Below are 16,543 nucleotides of genomic sequence, written 5' to 3'. Positions count from 1 at the left end.
ACACTAAGAATTTGGGGAGGTTAACATAGGGTTCATTTAAGGGTTCACTTATTCCAGCTCTCCACTTCTCAACTATGCAGCCTTGTGTGTCATGCAGCTGGAATTGTCATGACCACCTCTGTGCTTTTGTTCATAACTTCTGTTGGAAATACTCTGCCATCTTCTGCTTCTCTGGTTTTACTTTAAGACATAATTTAATTTAAGTTCATTTTTCTTCCCAGCATTTTTCTTTCTTCTCAACTCTTAAATCCTTCCTCAGGCACTGTGTATACCCTACCTTGTGTTATTTAGCCTTTTCCCCAACTAGATAAGCCTCTTGATGGAAATGGCTCTCACTGATACCTTTTTGTAATTAGTGTCTTATTGCAAGGGGCTCAGTAATTGCTTGCTATTAAAAAAGAGGATTAAAGCCATATATGCAATATCAGTAATGTTTTTTTGATAAACATTTTCATTTTGTTCATCTTGTCTCATTATAAGTCTTAAGATTATAATCTAAAGATTTATTTTCTTGTGGAAGATATTGGTGTTTAACTTCATCAGGAAGGGAAAAGTTGAAACTCTAAAAGGAAAAAGTGTGCTTTGTGTTTGTTGATCTGTATAAATAGCAAGAATACGATCATAGTAATTAATATTGTGAGTTTTTAGAAATGGATATCCCTTTGACATCTGATATATTTAATTATTCATACTTCAAAGCCGTTTTCTTGAATACTTTATATTGGTTTTGAAAATATATTCTTTATAGGTTTGACATATATTTCTTTCTGAATTTGGAATGTAAATGGAGACTCTTTTAAGCTCAGTATGTTTGTGCTGCTGTTCATGAGTGCTTGTCTCCTTGCAACTCTATTTAAAAATTTTAAACTGAAAATTTGCTTCCTCATTTGCCACTTTATTTTTCCCCTGTTCAAGTGTTCAGTTGAGGAACACTAATTTCAGGAGAAACATTTTTAAAAAGTAGTTGAAATTACCTATATTAAGAGGCAAGAGGCTAGAAGTTAAATCTACCTAGTTCACAGTTTATGGGCCACTTGAGGAGAAAGTTTACAGTTTATGGGCCACTTGAGAAAGTGGTTTATATGTGCAATCCAATTTTCTAGACAGTATGAGTTCTTTTTCATTGTCTAGATTTTTAATATGTGAGAGTGCATTTTTAGTAACTTTTAGAAATGTGGCTTGTTAGTGACCAGTAATGCTAGGTCATTATAATGTATATATTTTGACATTTTTAACACTTTTATTTTTGCCACATTTAAATGTGTTTGAGAGTGGAGACTCCTTTCTCTGCTCATTATTGCTGTGTACTTTTTCCTTTCTCTCCTTTCCTTTCTGTCTTTCTAGAGATAGTTTGTTTCTAGGCAAAGACACTTTGTTTTTTAGTACTCAGCCCACATAGTGGGTGGGGAAGAAATGAAACTAGGACACTACTGCCTTTTTCAAGATATACCCACCAACGGATATGTAAGCTAAGGACTCTTGAGATCTGGGTGGCATCTCCCATGGTCTAGGTGGTAGGACATGAGTTTAGGAGGAGTGTAGGTTTTCACTTAATTGGGTCCAATAAGACCTTCTTGTATATATATTGCCTGCTGACTCCTGTCTCTGTCACATAGATTGGTAGATGAGAATTTTCTCCAAACTCCACCTTTGTCTAGTTAAAGGAGTTTTGTCTCAGGAGAATGCATAATTTAGGTGTTGCACTTGCTACACTGGTATTTATTTATTTTTAACATTTCAAATTTTTTTTTACATTAGCTTTACTTTCCTTTTGCAAATTATTTAGATGGGAGAAACTTTTTTTTTTCATGTTATTCTTATTTTGGCTTAAGAAAAACCAATGTACCCCCTTAGAACTCTTGGGATTTCACTACCTATTTCTGTTACTCATGGCCATTGTTTTATTTTTCTGTGTGGCATGCAGTTAGAAATACAAGATTGAGTTGATTTAGATTTTGGTATTCTATATTTGTCCATAGATATTTCATAAGTTTATTGGTGTTTTGTGGTTTAAAATGCTGGATTTTTCAGGGATGTTGAAACCGTGAGAAAACAAGCTATGCATGTGCATGTGTTTTAATTTTTACTTAGCAACCAATTTGAGTCATTAGAAAAGTATATAACCTTAAGTTTCCATTCATAAGTCATCTTTGAAAGTATGGAATTTAGAATGCAAGGGTATGAAGTGGAGGGTAGTTTTGTAATCAAGGAGATAAAAAGTGAGAGAGAGAGGCCTCCTTTGTAATTTATCTGAGGCACTTCTTAGAGAATTTATCACTCTATAGTTTGGCCACTAACAGACCAGAGGCTGTCTAATAACAAGAACGTTTGCTGCTAGGGGAGGAAATCTGCTAATACTGTTAGGGTAATACTGTAAAGCAGTGCAAGATTCAGAGACTTCCAGGTCAGGAGATCAGCATTAGAGTTTCTGAGCAGAGTTGGTGATGCCAGGGTAGAAGCTGTTTGCAGTCAGCCCTGGGCCCCTTGGTGTTAATTGAAGCCAGAAGGCGCTCAAGTCGGTAGATGCGTCCTGTTGCCAAGTGAGGCAGAATCAGATACTAGGATTACTTCACAAGATGAGATACCTGAAACTATTTAACTGATGTGAGATGGTTTCACGAGTTGGCTGGGGGAAGAAATTTAAGGTTTATAGGAAGAAATAAAATAATCTTTGATGAAGTACTATTTGCCACGTCCTTTCATACTCTGATTCAGTCTTTTTGGGTTAGGCTGTGGTGGTGGTGGTGGGGGTGGGGGTGGAGTGTCTGAATTTTTAATAAGCACACCAGCTGATTCTGTTTTGAATGTGGCTCTTAAACCACAAATTAAGACACACAAGCAGGACTCCCGACTCTTGGTTGGCACTTGTGCATTTTGATGCCTATTGTCTAAGTATCCTGAACAATCCCTTAGATGACTCTCTAAGATATTTGAGAATAGAGTTCAGAACAGTAATTTCATAATTTCATACTTTTAGAAGTCTTTATGTAAACAAACTGAAAAATTTTAAACCTCCCACTAACCATGAGCACACGTTTTAAAAATTCATCATTTTATTAAGTAATTATATTTCTTTTAAAAATAGTTACTATTGATTGTCAAATGATTGGGACTTATGAACATTTCTTACATGGCAGTTTTCACTTAGTGAAATTATGTCAATAACTACAAAACAATTTAGTATTCGTTGTTATTTCCATCTTCCTCTATAGAATGAAGCCCTGTATTATCCTATATTCATATAAAACTTTTTTTTCTCATCATAAAAATACTTGGTTACTATAGAAAAAATTAAAATGTATAGAGAAGGCCAAAATACTGTATCCACAATTTGACACCAAAAGATAACCACTGACAGAATATTGGTTTTATACTATTTACAAATGTGGCAACATCTACTAAATTAGGTTGTTTTGCTTAAATACAATATTCTTTACAAAGATTTTTTAAACTTATTGAATGGGGCTCACTCATATTTAGGGAGAGCAGTCTGCTTTATTCAGTCTACAGATTCAAATGTTAATCTCATCCAGAAACACCTACCCTGGCAGACACACCCAGAATAACCTTTGACCAAATGTCTAGACACCCCATAACTCATTCAAGGTGACATATAAAATTAACTGTTGTATCTGGTATAAGGTGTTCCAGGCTCATTTTACATTTTTTGCCCCAGATGTGAAGTCCACCATTTTCCCAAGGAGACTTGATCTTTCTTAAATCAAAGTAGCAAGTCTTCTAAATAATGTTGGCAATTAATAAATGCCCTCTGATAATTTTTTTAATGATTAAAATACAGCGAGATTCATAATTTTCAAAACTTTACCATAAAAGGCTTTGTTTCAGGATTTTTATCAAGAAAGGTGTAAGGGTCATTAAATTGTCTTATATATACTCAGTTGTCTTATATATACTTAATTTTCTTTTCTTACTTTGGGTAAAGAGGTTCTTGGTATTTGCTCTGTCACTCTTATGTTGACTTTCTTAATTTTTTAAAATATTTTTTTCTAATTTTTCAATTACATTCAACATTTATTCAGGCATTACAGCATAGTGATTACACATTTTTATAACTTAAGAAGTGATCAACCTGATATTGACTTAATAATCTTAGTTTCTAATATAACACTTGAGGAAAGCATAGAATTAAAGCTCATGGCACAGAGTCATACCTAGTACTATGCATACACATGATTGATAATTATCTTCTTTAAGCATCAACCTAAACAATTCTACCTCTTAATATATTACAGTAACCTACAATTAGAGACATAGTTGAGTTTGCCCTCTTCGTATTACAGAAAAGGAAGTTGAGGCCCAGGTGTGTGAGAAAACTAGGAGTGTCACCTGAATCACTTGTCTCTTGGAGTAGGCAGTGTGTTGTGTAACAGGACAGCCCCACATTTCAGAGACAGAACAAAATGGCTCAAAATCTTGTCATGGCCATTTATTTGCTGTATGAATGTGAGGAAACTGCTTTTTTTTTTTAGTCTGTTTATTTTAAGCTAGAGATCATAATTGTGTTATGTGATTACTATGACAGTTAACCAAGAATAAGATTTTTAGGAGCCCAGTACTGTGTTACATTGTAGATAAACTGTAAATTTTGTTTTTAACTGACCTCCTAGTTTACAGTTTTTTTCTTCCATAATATCACCTCCTTTTTAAATTGAGTATCAAGTATATCTAAAGTAGCTTAAAACAGAACACTTTTGTATTTTTTACCACTTGTTCATAGTGTGAGGGTAACATGTCTTTAATAGAATAAAAATATTTAGACTTTTTTTTTCAAATTGTTCTGGATGACGTTACTGAAGTTTAGGTTGAGAATATTTCACTTTTCACTCTGAAATATTTTATACAAAATGACTTTTGTTGCTATATCCCCATTAATAGTAATTATTGAATATTAATCACAAATGTTTTAAATTTTATGTGTCACCATGGTGGAATGTAATCATGTTCATGCTTGTACTCCACTGCAGCAAACAGGATAATTTAGAAAGGCCATAATTAATAGGTGTTTGAAAGTTGCTTTGATTTCCTTATGAAAGCTGTGCTACTAAGACCAAATGCTAGTATTTTTAATTATCACTCTATAACATGAAATTCTGGCTTGAGTTTTACAGAGCAAGCTACAGGATTGTTAACCAATAATACAAGTTTAATGTGAATGTTAGAGAAAATCTTAGAAACTGTTTATCTTCCCCCAAATGCATTCTAATATTCAGGTTGTTTGCTATCTATTTAGATAAATTCCAAAAGCATATTTGAATGTTGACTTGCCCATGACATTAATAGATGGCTTTCTTTGTTGTGAGGTATAAAATTACAATTGTTAATGCCTGTCATATTTCATAAAATGAGTGAATTGATGTATTTGAGGTGTTGGATACTTCATACTGGGAGATGTAGAGATGATGAAAAAGGAGGCAGTGTTAGCTGCTTTGTTTTTCTTGAAGTGGTTGTCATTTGCTATCTCCAATTAAGATCGATGAAATGGTTATGTCTGTCTGTCTATCTGCCTGCCCACCTGCTTATCTACCTACCTACTTACCTACCTACCTAACTATCTACCTACCTACCTACCTACTTGTCTTCTATCAAATTAGCCTGTGTAAAGGGGTTTGGGAGGGTGTTTTTATTTCCTTAATGGAATTTTTGTGGCTGCTGTGTTTTAAAAGAAGGTGCCAGTGACAGTTGTCTAAGGCCTCTTAAAGGTGTTAGTGCCTGAGCATGGCTACAGCTCTCAAAACTTTTCTGGTATAATCTTCTGGGAATGGGAGAGGGCCACATCCCACTTAGGTTTAAACCCAAGTATTCTTCAATTTGGACGCTTTTACATTAACACATTTGCTTCAACATTAGGCAGTTCAGTGAAAACAGTCCAAAGGGATACGGAAAGGGTTTGGCAGAGTGGATGCACATATACAGCTCTACTTCTATGTTAACTGTGCTCTTTAGTTTCCAAACTTAGTTTCCCCTCTAAGTAATCAATCTCAGAATTCCTTGGAAAGCCTTTTGTATTGATGGCTGTAATGCCTGACTACTTTTTCTTTTCTGCATATTTGATACCTGGCATGCCCATCTCTTAGTCTACATTAGGCAGGTTTTCTTGGCTAGTTATCAAGGAAGAGTTTGCTGAGATTCCTTTTGTTTGCATTTATGATTGCAAAATCAGAAACATAATTCTTTAGATGGGTGAGCTAGCAAATATAGTACCAATGCTTTTAGTGAAAGAAAGAAGGAAGCAGGCCTCAAACATGCCATAACAAAAGTACAAAAACAGAAATTGCATTAAATTATAGTTAATTGCTTCAAAAAGCAATTTGAGTTCTCTAGATTATCGGATAAATGATTGCTGAAGAAGTCAGAGTGGAAAATAACTCAAGTCCTTGCGAGATAAAAGAAAAACAGCGCCCCCCCCCAAACACACAAGCTGTTGAAACAATTACATTTTATTCATTGGGAAGGAATTATACAGATATTAATAAGATATTTAATGTCCACTTTTCTAGATCATACTTCTCTGGACTGTTTCTGTGTTCTCCGATTCTGTCAGAAATTTGGTGATGGATATCATACTTATGAGAGTGAAGTAAAAAGGGGGAATCCCTTTCTGATAATAGGGAAGTCTTGTCATATTGGCCCGCATATATCCTGATACTCTAATGTGTATATGATATTGGTCAAATAGCAATTCTCAGCAGTTTGGTTTTATTTATTTTAACCTAGATTATTAATGTAGGTGTTGTCTTAGGTCTAACAGTGGTTTATAAATTGGACTTAGCATTTATAGGATTTTTTCCATGTCATTAAATATGTCTGTAGCATCATTGTTTATGACTACATGGTATTATGTTATATGACTGCACCATCTTTTTTTATACTTCTGGATAGGTAGTACTTGTACATAGTGCAAAATGCCAAAGATACAAATGGGTGTACAGTGAAAAGTAAAGTTTCCCACTAATCTTAGTTCCCTTGTGAGGATGCGGTCACTGATCTATTCCTTTTGTGTTTGTCCAGACATATTCTACATAAATACAAACCAGTACATAATTATGTATGATATATATGCACACACAAAAATGGTAGTATATTATACCTTCTGTTCTGTACCATGCTCTCTTTTTTTCTTCAATTATGAGATGTTCCATAGAGGGTCATAAAATTGTGCCTCATTGTTTTCCAGTTGCTGAATATTCTATTTTATGGATCTACCATAATTTATTTTACTTATTTATTTGGTGGTTGCTTAGGTTGTTTTAGATCTTTTGTTCTATCAGTTCACACATGTGCAGCCATATTACGTGTTTCATTTTGTGTAGTCCACTGGGCCTGATCCATTTTTCCTGACCAAACTCTGTAAGTGAAAACTCTTACAGAAGACAATCCGTATTATACAGAATAGGGTGAGAAAGTGGCAATGTCTGCAAATCTGTTTTGTGAAAATATATGAAAAATGAAAATTCTAATGTTCCTTTTTATCTTAAGAAACTTTTATTTTTTAGCAATTGCCTGAGAAGTGTTACCTTATGTGGGAAGTGTTATCCTAGTCCTGATTCTTTCCAATAAGACAGACTTGTTTTATTTTTCCACAGATTATGTTTTGGAATTGGTACCAAATTATGCATCTTCACTAGTATCAACTGGCTGATTGTAACCCAAAGGGCGGGGTGGGAAGAAACATGCTAGCTGCAGTTTGAAGAAAACAATGATTCCTGGTAGATATGCATTAAGAAAATATTGTGGACCCAACTTTAAGCATTTGACCACTTTAAGTGGTTGCCTTTTGTGATCCAGGTTTGTATTTCCCTCACTAAAGTATTTGACCTTGCGTTAGAGTATAAACATGGTGTCATCTTCTCGCCTCTGTTTAAGCTGCTAGTAGGAGCATGGGAGTTTTGAAATGACTGTGGATATTGTGGGAATGTAGTTAGTCTACTACATTTTATGAAGTTTTGGACTAAAACAAGATTTAAAAGAGAATTTGAGTTTGTAGATCTCTTACTTTCTGTGAATCTGAGTTCATTTTCCTTTGTCATCAGGATTGAATGAAAAAGCCGGGGAGGCATTTATTGAAGTGAGAGGCTAGAAACACTGTTAAAAATAAACTTATGTAAATTTTAAAAAGTGGATCACTTATGGCTTCATAGTATTTTGGATGTAAAAATTCATCCTTTTATGTATTGCTAACTTATAGATTATGTGATTTATTTATTGTAATGAAAAATCTCAATTATAAACCTTGCAGCAGTCTGCTAGTTGTGTTCATTCACATGTTCATTTATATAGCATGTGCACATAAACTCGTTTATGTTGGTGGGCCTCACATTTTAATGTATATCACAGTCACTTGGAGAGCTTGTTAAAAGCTTGTTAAAAGCCGTTGGTCACCATCCTCAGAGATTGGGGTTAAGACCCAGAGATCTCTCTCTTAAATAAACACATCAGAAGATTCTGGTCCGTAGACCACTTTTTGACTATTACAGAAGAAAAAGTTATGGTTTCTAAAAGGATGAAAAATTATATCACATTAATTAAAAAGATTTAATTGCAGGAGCATATAAAAATCTTCAGGTTTGTGAATAATTTAAAACAGCAGCATAATGCAGCTTAATGGGCTTTGTTTTAAATTTGACTTATCTTCTGTAAAAGCAATAGACAGTAGTTGTCTGCTAAACTTTAGTAATAGATAACTTGTGGCTTGCATGGTTCAAGTAGAGAATAAATACCTTAGAAGTCAAAATACATTTTTCTTCGATTAAAGAAATGGAATATTTAATTTATTTTGAAATGATAAATATTATTAAGGTAGGACATTAAATTTAAATTTTATCAAATGAGGACATGAGTTAAATTACTTAATCTTTTAAAATAAAATTTTGAGTAGTGAGCTTATGGTCATGCATAGTGCATGATTATGAATGGATGCAACTTTGGATAACATTTGGAATATATGTATTGAAATCTTAAAAATCCCTTAATGATTTACATCATTGCATTTCTGAGAATCTCATGAGGAAATAATTTTAACTATGGAAATGGAGATACATATTATAGAATTGTTTATGATAGTACAAATAATTGGAAACAATCTAAACATTATTAATATAAATAATGTTTAAGGAAGCAGTGATCCATTCACATAAAAATATTCAGCCATAAAATGTCTTTATTTAAAGAGTTCATAATATAGGGAAACGTTTATGCTATAATGTTATGTAAATAAAAGCCAGTTACAGAATTGTATATCATTTTAAAGCTTAGAAGGAAATTTGGAAAATATTAAGTTTGATGCCTTTTATAATTGTGGAATTATTATTTTTCCTCCCGAATATGTATTCCACCAGTTTTCAGTACTGAATATATTTTTTTAATAATGAAAAAATGGCAAACAAAAATCAATACTTTGATCTTTAAAAAAGTTTAGATAAGATCCTATAACCAGGCAATATCAAGGGATATAATGGCATCATTTGATAGGGAGGGAATTTGTTTATAAACAGGAGTGGGAATAGAGAATCCAGATTAATAGGTTGTTAAAGGGATCCATGCTAAACCTATTTTCAGATTACAGTTTGTAAATGACCTGGGGGGGTGTGTGTGTGCGAGTACCCCGATATTTTCAAATTTGCAGCCCTTTTAGGTTTGAAATGCCAATGGAACTGGTTTTAACTATATGAAAATTTTGAGAAACTGTGTATGATTGAGTAGAATAGTGGTGATTTCCAGTTGGCCAAATATGAGTTGGTTGGTATATACTAAAGATTGTTTGGATGGTTAATTGTCCTTGTGGATTCTGAACTACAGAGTTTAGCTGAAAATGTAAATAAATTCTTACAATGTTTAAATAAATTATTGGATAAAAAGGAATCTAAGATATTTGGATTTGGCCTAACCTTTGAGGTTTTATATCAGAGACAACAATCAATTTCCTTCACAGCAAGCGTTTTTGGTTTGATACAGAACTGCACTGAATGGGTTTTGGGTCAGATTCGGTGTGACAATTCTTGTGTTCTTGTGTTCCCAAGGGCATACTACTTTCTGTGTGAGGAGACCTATCATAGATACATAAAAACAAATAGCATCCCTTGAGATGTATCTAAAAATAAGAGAAAGTTTTGTAAATAGTATTGCAATAAATTCTAAGTATGTGGTCACAGAAAGGCGTCAGTAATGAAAAGATTTCAGGAGAACTGCTGAACTGTTATTTATTTTTAAAATTAAATGAGATTATTGTAGTTGGACTGCTTCTCTGAAACACTTTCATTCTAGTGAGAAGTGGTTCCTAAATGCCGGTCTTTGATGACTTTTTCACTCTTCTGCATAAAATAAATATTAGAACATAGTGAGTATGGTTTTCACAGTGCTGCTATATTTCATCGATTTCGAGATGTACATTTTTCCATATTTTAGCATTTCTGCAAATGAGGTCTTTACAGTTAATGGCATCTTAAAATCATTGTCAGTTGTGAAATAGTTATCACTACCTACACATTCATGAACTCAGTAATTACTCCTACTGATATGACTAGACAACTGCAACCCATTGATATTTCAGTTTACAAACCATTTAAGGACTGTTTATGGAGAAGATGACCATTTCTGGGTTGTCTTCTGAAACCTGTTAAATCTTCTGGTGATACCTTTTGGTAAGATCAAGAAAGGTATGACATCGAGACTGGGCAGTGTGTGTTAGTTGCTTGGACGAGAGTCCCGGAGGTAATAGAGGAACACTTTAAAAAGAAATTTTGTGTTACTAATTCTTTAAATGGTGCAGAGAGATGATATTATGGAAAAACAAGGATTACCGATGACTCTGAATTAAAAAGAATTTAGATATCAGATTCTGAATGTGAAGAAGATTTTAAGAATACCTTGAATTTCTTTTGCTTTTTTTATGAAACCGTAAGAGTATTATATGAAAAATCATGTCTAAATAAGTTTAAAAGAGCTTTTAAAATAAATATAAAATAAAAAATTCTAAGTGATAAGAAAGCATATGTCTTAGTTTAATTGGTAGGTATTTTTTCTTTTTAGTGGTACACAAAATAATGGTGCATCTTAATAGTGATAATATCTTGGAGTCAATGAAATGTAGTTAATTTATTCAGTTTAAAGGATTGAGATTATCTTAAAATTGTGCTCTTACTTTTTGGTGTTATATTTGTTTTATGAAATCATGATCATAGATAAAGTTGAAATGTTTTAAATATCTTGCTTAGTAAAATAAAAAATTGGCAACCCTATATTGGTTTTCCAAATTTCTTTTTAAATTATATTGGCCTGTGAAATTCAGAGATCCACGAGCCATTGTTATAAAAAGTCTAGCATATTAACCTTATTTTTTGTGTGTTTTTCACCACAGGTCAGAGTTTATTTCTTAGTTTGATTTGAACAGATTTCACAGAATGATTAAGAGCAAAATTCTAGAGGCTGACAGTCTACTTTTGTTTGAATTTATGATTTTTGCTTCTGCTTTGTCTTTTGTTACTTTGCTTTAACCAGTCCTGTGGAATTGAGTTTATTGTGCTAATAAGCAGGTAACCACTCAAAAAAGAATGATAAAAAAAGTTGTGACAATAGGTCATTCTTTACCTTATATACATGGAATAGTTTGAGCCACACTGGAAGGCTCCTCCCCTAACCAAATATCTCTCTCCTACTAGCTTGTTTTAGTGGCTGAAATTTTCATCTGTCAGCTATTTTTGGGATTTAAAATATTGACAATTATAAGCTCCATGAAGGCAGGTATCAACATCTGTCTTTTTTATTGCTGTAACTCCAGCATCCATCTTACTTCCTGGCACATAAATAACTGTTTCATAAATATTTATTCAATTAACAAATGAAGGCAAATGTTATTTGCAACATTAAAACATTATTAGTCATAGTTATCTATAGTTTATTAAATAACTAGTAGAAAATGAAGCTGTAAGGTAATTGAAATGCAGTTTGGATAAATTCTGGGAAAGGTAAGTGATAGGTCTAGAATGGTTCTCAGGCTCTTTGAAAAGTGTATCCTCCTTCCCCTTCTTTTAGGAACCTTCTTCATGTCAGAAAAGTACAGGATTTCTTACAGGACAGTAGTTCTTTATTATCTGTTGATTGAGAAAATACATGATTTAAAAATGTAGAAGAAATTTCATTAACACTTTTAATTAAATGAATATTTGTTAATCCATTAATTGATAGATCTTATACTTATCTAGACATTATTTTATCTCTAGATAAATCTAGGTATGCATATAGTTTCGTGGAGCCCTTAGAGTCCAAGACCCTTTTTTGGCTGGCAGCCATTGATCTAGACTTGCTACTGGAGTGTGGTTTGCAGGCCAGCAAAGATTGCTGTCACCTGGGGAGGATGTTAGACATGCAGAACCTCAGGCCCTGCTTCAGGTCTATAGAATCACAATTAGCATTTTAACAAGATTCTCAGGTGATTCAAGTGTACATTGTTTGAGAAGAGTTTATAGAACACATGATTTTTGTTCAGATTGAGGTGGTTGTTGAATTTTTTTTTTTTTTGCAAAGCAGAATAGGAGGAACAGGCCAGAGATAGAAAAGTGTGGAAAACCAATTTGGCTTACTTCTCATATCTTAGAATGATTTTGTTAATTCTCATATCTTAGAATGATTTTGTTAGTTGCATAAGAATTCCTGAAAAGCAGGAGTGTGTGAATTAAATCTCTTATTTTTATTTGCCCTTACACTGATGCATAAATTAATCTGGCTGCTTTAGTGCACAGTTTAGCAATTTAGTAGTTGAATATGTGCATGCACTTATGATCTAGTACTTTTACTCATTACAATACTATACAGCATTGAAAATGGATGAATTTTACATTACAATACTATACATTACAATACATTTTTTACATTACAATACTATACATTACAATACATTGCATGCACTTATGCAATGCATGCACTTATGATCTAGTACTTTTACTCATTACAATACTATACAGCATTGAAAATGGATGAATTAGAGCTACATATATCAATATGAATAATTTTTTAAAATAATATTGAGTGACTGTAACAAGTCATAGGTGGACATTTACAGTATATATAATGTTTAAAAACATGCAGAACAAAATAATATACATATTATTTCTGGATACATATATTAATAAGCGTATAATGCAGTGATCGACACCACACTCAGAAAGTGATTACCTCTCGGGTGGGAGGCGTATAAATGGGATCAGCAAGGGATTCGGCTGTGTCTTTAATGTCTTATTTCTTAATAACAGAAGATCTTAATAAGATAGAATGTTAAGATTTAATTTATTTGGAGAGTAGGCCCATGGTATTTGTTATTATTACCTAGATTCTCTTTGTAATGTTTAAATATTTTATGATTAAAAGTTTAAAGAGCCAGAGAAAAAGGGCCAGAGAAATGGGGTGGTGGTTGGGGGAAATCAGTTTGCTAGTATCGCATATTTGCACGATAGTGGTAATGACCGAGTGAGAAAGAACATACTAGTGGAAAAGACTGAGACAGCTGTAAGAGCAGGGTCCCAGAGCAAGAGAAACGGTGGGATCCGGTGCAGAAGTAATTGGTTTGGCTTTTGATAGGAGCAAGGACAGTTTGCTGAAACAGGAGGGAAAACAATAAATGGTGGGAAAAGGAAGTAGTTCTCTTCTGAACTTAGGGTGACTGATGTTCAGGTTTACCTGGGCCTGCGGTTTTCCAGAATGCAGAATGTTCATTGCTAAAACTGGGAAAGTCCCAGACAAACCAGCATGGTTGGGCACCCTACATCTGCTTGTTTTTCTTTGGCAAAATGAAAAATGTGATCATCTGCTAGGCGTGAGAAGAGGCCGAAGGTTTAAGGTAAAAGGAGAAGCTATATGAGATAATTATCTTAAAGATGGGAGAACAAATTCAGTAGGTTAATGTGGTATGATTTCTGAGCTTTGCTAATGGTCTTCTGAAATTTATGGGTATAATTTCAAAGTTCCTATGGTTGTGTTTCAGTCCCATTCAGCTGTTCAGGTGGAAGTACTGTGTTAAGTGGAAAGTTGGTTTTAACTATGATTTGACATAATGGAGGAGGAGAGGAACAAAGGAGTGAGGCCATAGGCAAAGGAGAGATCACGTCTCAGGCTGGGTAAGAAGTGAAGAAGAGAGGGGATGATGGACAGTGGGAAACGGGGTGGTAGTTGGGGGGAAAATCAATCTGCTAGTATAACATATTTGCACCTAATGGTAAGGACCTAATAAAGAGGGACAAGTTAGTGCAGAAAACTAGGACAGTTGTAAGAGCAGAGTCCTTGAGTTAACATAGTCTAGATTGAACTGCATAGATAAGGAAGTGAAGAGAGTTGGATGTTTGAAATTGAGATTTTCTGAGGTAGTGTAGTTACTAGTTATTGATATGATCATGCGAGTAGGAGATTGGAGCGGAAGGAAGAAAAGGCCATTGAGTGTGGGAATGATCACTCCATGGATGTGATTTTAGTGATTAAAGCAGGTTTTGATGCTCTAAGAAATAGTCACTCGATTATTATCTTTTCATATACTAGCATTTTTCTGTTTCTTTTTTTTATTTTGTTTAAACACTTTCTCAAATTGTACTTTATATTGTTGTTTTTGTTCTGGAATAAAGATGGTTGTAAGTAAATAAGCAAATAGATAAAAGCAAGTTTTGTTTAATCAGATCTTGGCCTTACCATATGGCTTGGTAGACACTTTGTATGTCATTGGTTAAGTTTCAAACATAAACGTCCATACTGATGATCCCACTGCCCATTAAGCTATTTTAGTCACAAATAGGTTCAGTGAGGGCTTTGTGTATGCTTCTTCTCTACAGTACATTGCTTTGCTGACTCCAGTTTCCCTCTCTCTTTTTATAGGACCGCAGCTGAATGCACAGCTAGAAGGTTGGCTTTCACAAGTACAGTCTACAAAAAGACCTGCTAGAGCCATTATTGCACCGTAAGTTTTAAGGATCTTTACCCAGGATTGTTCTTGTGTTAATTATTAATAAAGAATGAGTATCTACTGGTCGAACTAAAAATCAAAAGCCAATTGCTGTGTTGAATTGACAAAATTATGTTCAGTAATATTCATGTGACTTTGACTTTAACTCAAGGTTAAAGGAAATTGGCTATTGTATTTTGTCAGATGGAGTAATTTCAAAATTTATTCTTGGTAATAAAAGGGTTTTAAAGCAGAGAGTTGCTTACATTAGGTAAACTTGATGATTTCAGTAATAATTGGTTTAAATGAATAAGTTCTAGTTTAATCATTAAAAGATCTTTAATCCAGATAATTTGTAATTTATAATGAAGAAGATGCTTTAAAGCATAATACAGTGCAATCTAGAGTGGTAACTAGAGTTTTGGGGGAAAAGTAGATTTAGGAAAAATATTTCAATGATTATTGTTCTTTTAAATATTTTTTTCAATTGCAATTGACATTCAGTATTTTATATTCGTTTCAGGTGTATAGCCTCGTGGTTAGATATTTATATAATTTACAAAGTGATCCTTCCGATAAGTCTAGTGCCCACCTGGCATCGTACATAGTTTTTATAATATTATTGACTATATTACCTATTGCTGTACTTTCTTTCCCCGTGACTTTTTGTAACTACCAATTTGTTCTTCTTAATCCTTTCACCTTTGGAGTAGATATTTTTGTGATGAAAAAAATCTGTGATGATTTTGTCTTTGACTATTAGAGGGTTTTTTAGAACTTAGAGCCAGCAGATACATAGTTAATGATGTGCCTGTGTGTGATATGAATTCAATTAATTTTGATTTGGTTTCCAGTGCTATTCTTCAAAACATATTGTTTTAGGCACATGTTCACTTTTTTCTGAGAAGAGTAAAGGTTGGAGTTTGTGCCATTTCTCTCAGCAGAATCTTTTATGCCACTTCTATTGAGTTAAGGGTGGTACCCTGATAAATATTAGTGAAAAAAATAATAGGAACCACTTATTAAACAGTGTGAGAATTAATTGAATAAATACACATAAAGATGTGTATTTGGCACATAATAAATATTTCATAATAAATATTGGCACATAATAAATATTTCATAAATATTAGGTATTTTATGTGCCAGACATTTTGTTAAATACTCTATTTGTATGATCTAATTTGATTTCCTTTAATAGATACAGAAGACTGACTGTACCACTTACAAGTTATTGTGCTTTTGTCTCATTGGTATAGTTGGAATAATAATAGTACCTCTATATAGTTGTTTTGATGATTAAATGAACTAATCTTTATAAAACTTTTAGAATAAGAACTTGCAATTATTTGTTTAGTCATTCAGCAAATATATACCAGGCTAAATGCCAGATGCTCTTCTTTGTGCTGTTTTTTGAGTAAATCAAAATTACTATTCTCATAGTATTTGCATTTTAATATTTGGGAAAGACAGACGGTAAACAATTAAATGACAATATCTGTGAGGTACTAAGAAGAAAAATAAAGCAGATCAAGAAGCTTGAGAGTGACAGTGTGGGAAGGAAGTTGCTAGTTTATGTAGGATGGTAAGAACAGGTCACCCCTA

At 33.4% G+C, this 16,543-nt stretch overlaps 1 protein-coding gene across 2 annotated transcripts in view; it reads left to right on the top strand.

The window, feature by feature from the left end:
* MEMO1 (mediator of cell motility 1) overlaps positions 1 to 16,543 on the top strand; it is an 86,323-nt gene that overhangs the window by 17,419 nt on the left and 52,361 nt on the right. The window contains exons 1-2 of one of the 2 annotated variants that reach the window (XM_025045680.1): positions 7,786 to 7,806; positions 14,872 to 14,953. The gene's annotated coding sequence lies outside the window, so the exon portion shown is untranslated. Of the gene's footprint in view, positions 1 to 7,785; positions 7,807 to 14,871; positions 14,954 to 16,543 lie in introns of those variants that run through there. The other variant, XM_025045679.1, reaches the window with a different exon arrangement.

The sequence above is a fragment of the Pteropus alecto genome, unplaced genomic scaffold (assembly GCF_000325575.1).
Source record: "Pteropus alecto unplaced genomic scaffold, ASM32557v1 scaffold61, whole genome shotgun sequence".
Classification (NCBI taxonomy): Eukaryota; Metazoa; Chordata; class Mammalia; order Chiroptera; family Pteropodidae; genus Pteropus; species Pteropus alecto.
Note: the sequence above shows the minus strand (reverse complement) of the source record. Positions and strands in the feature narration are given on the sequence as shown.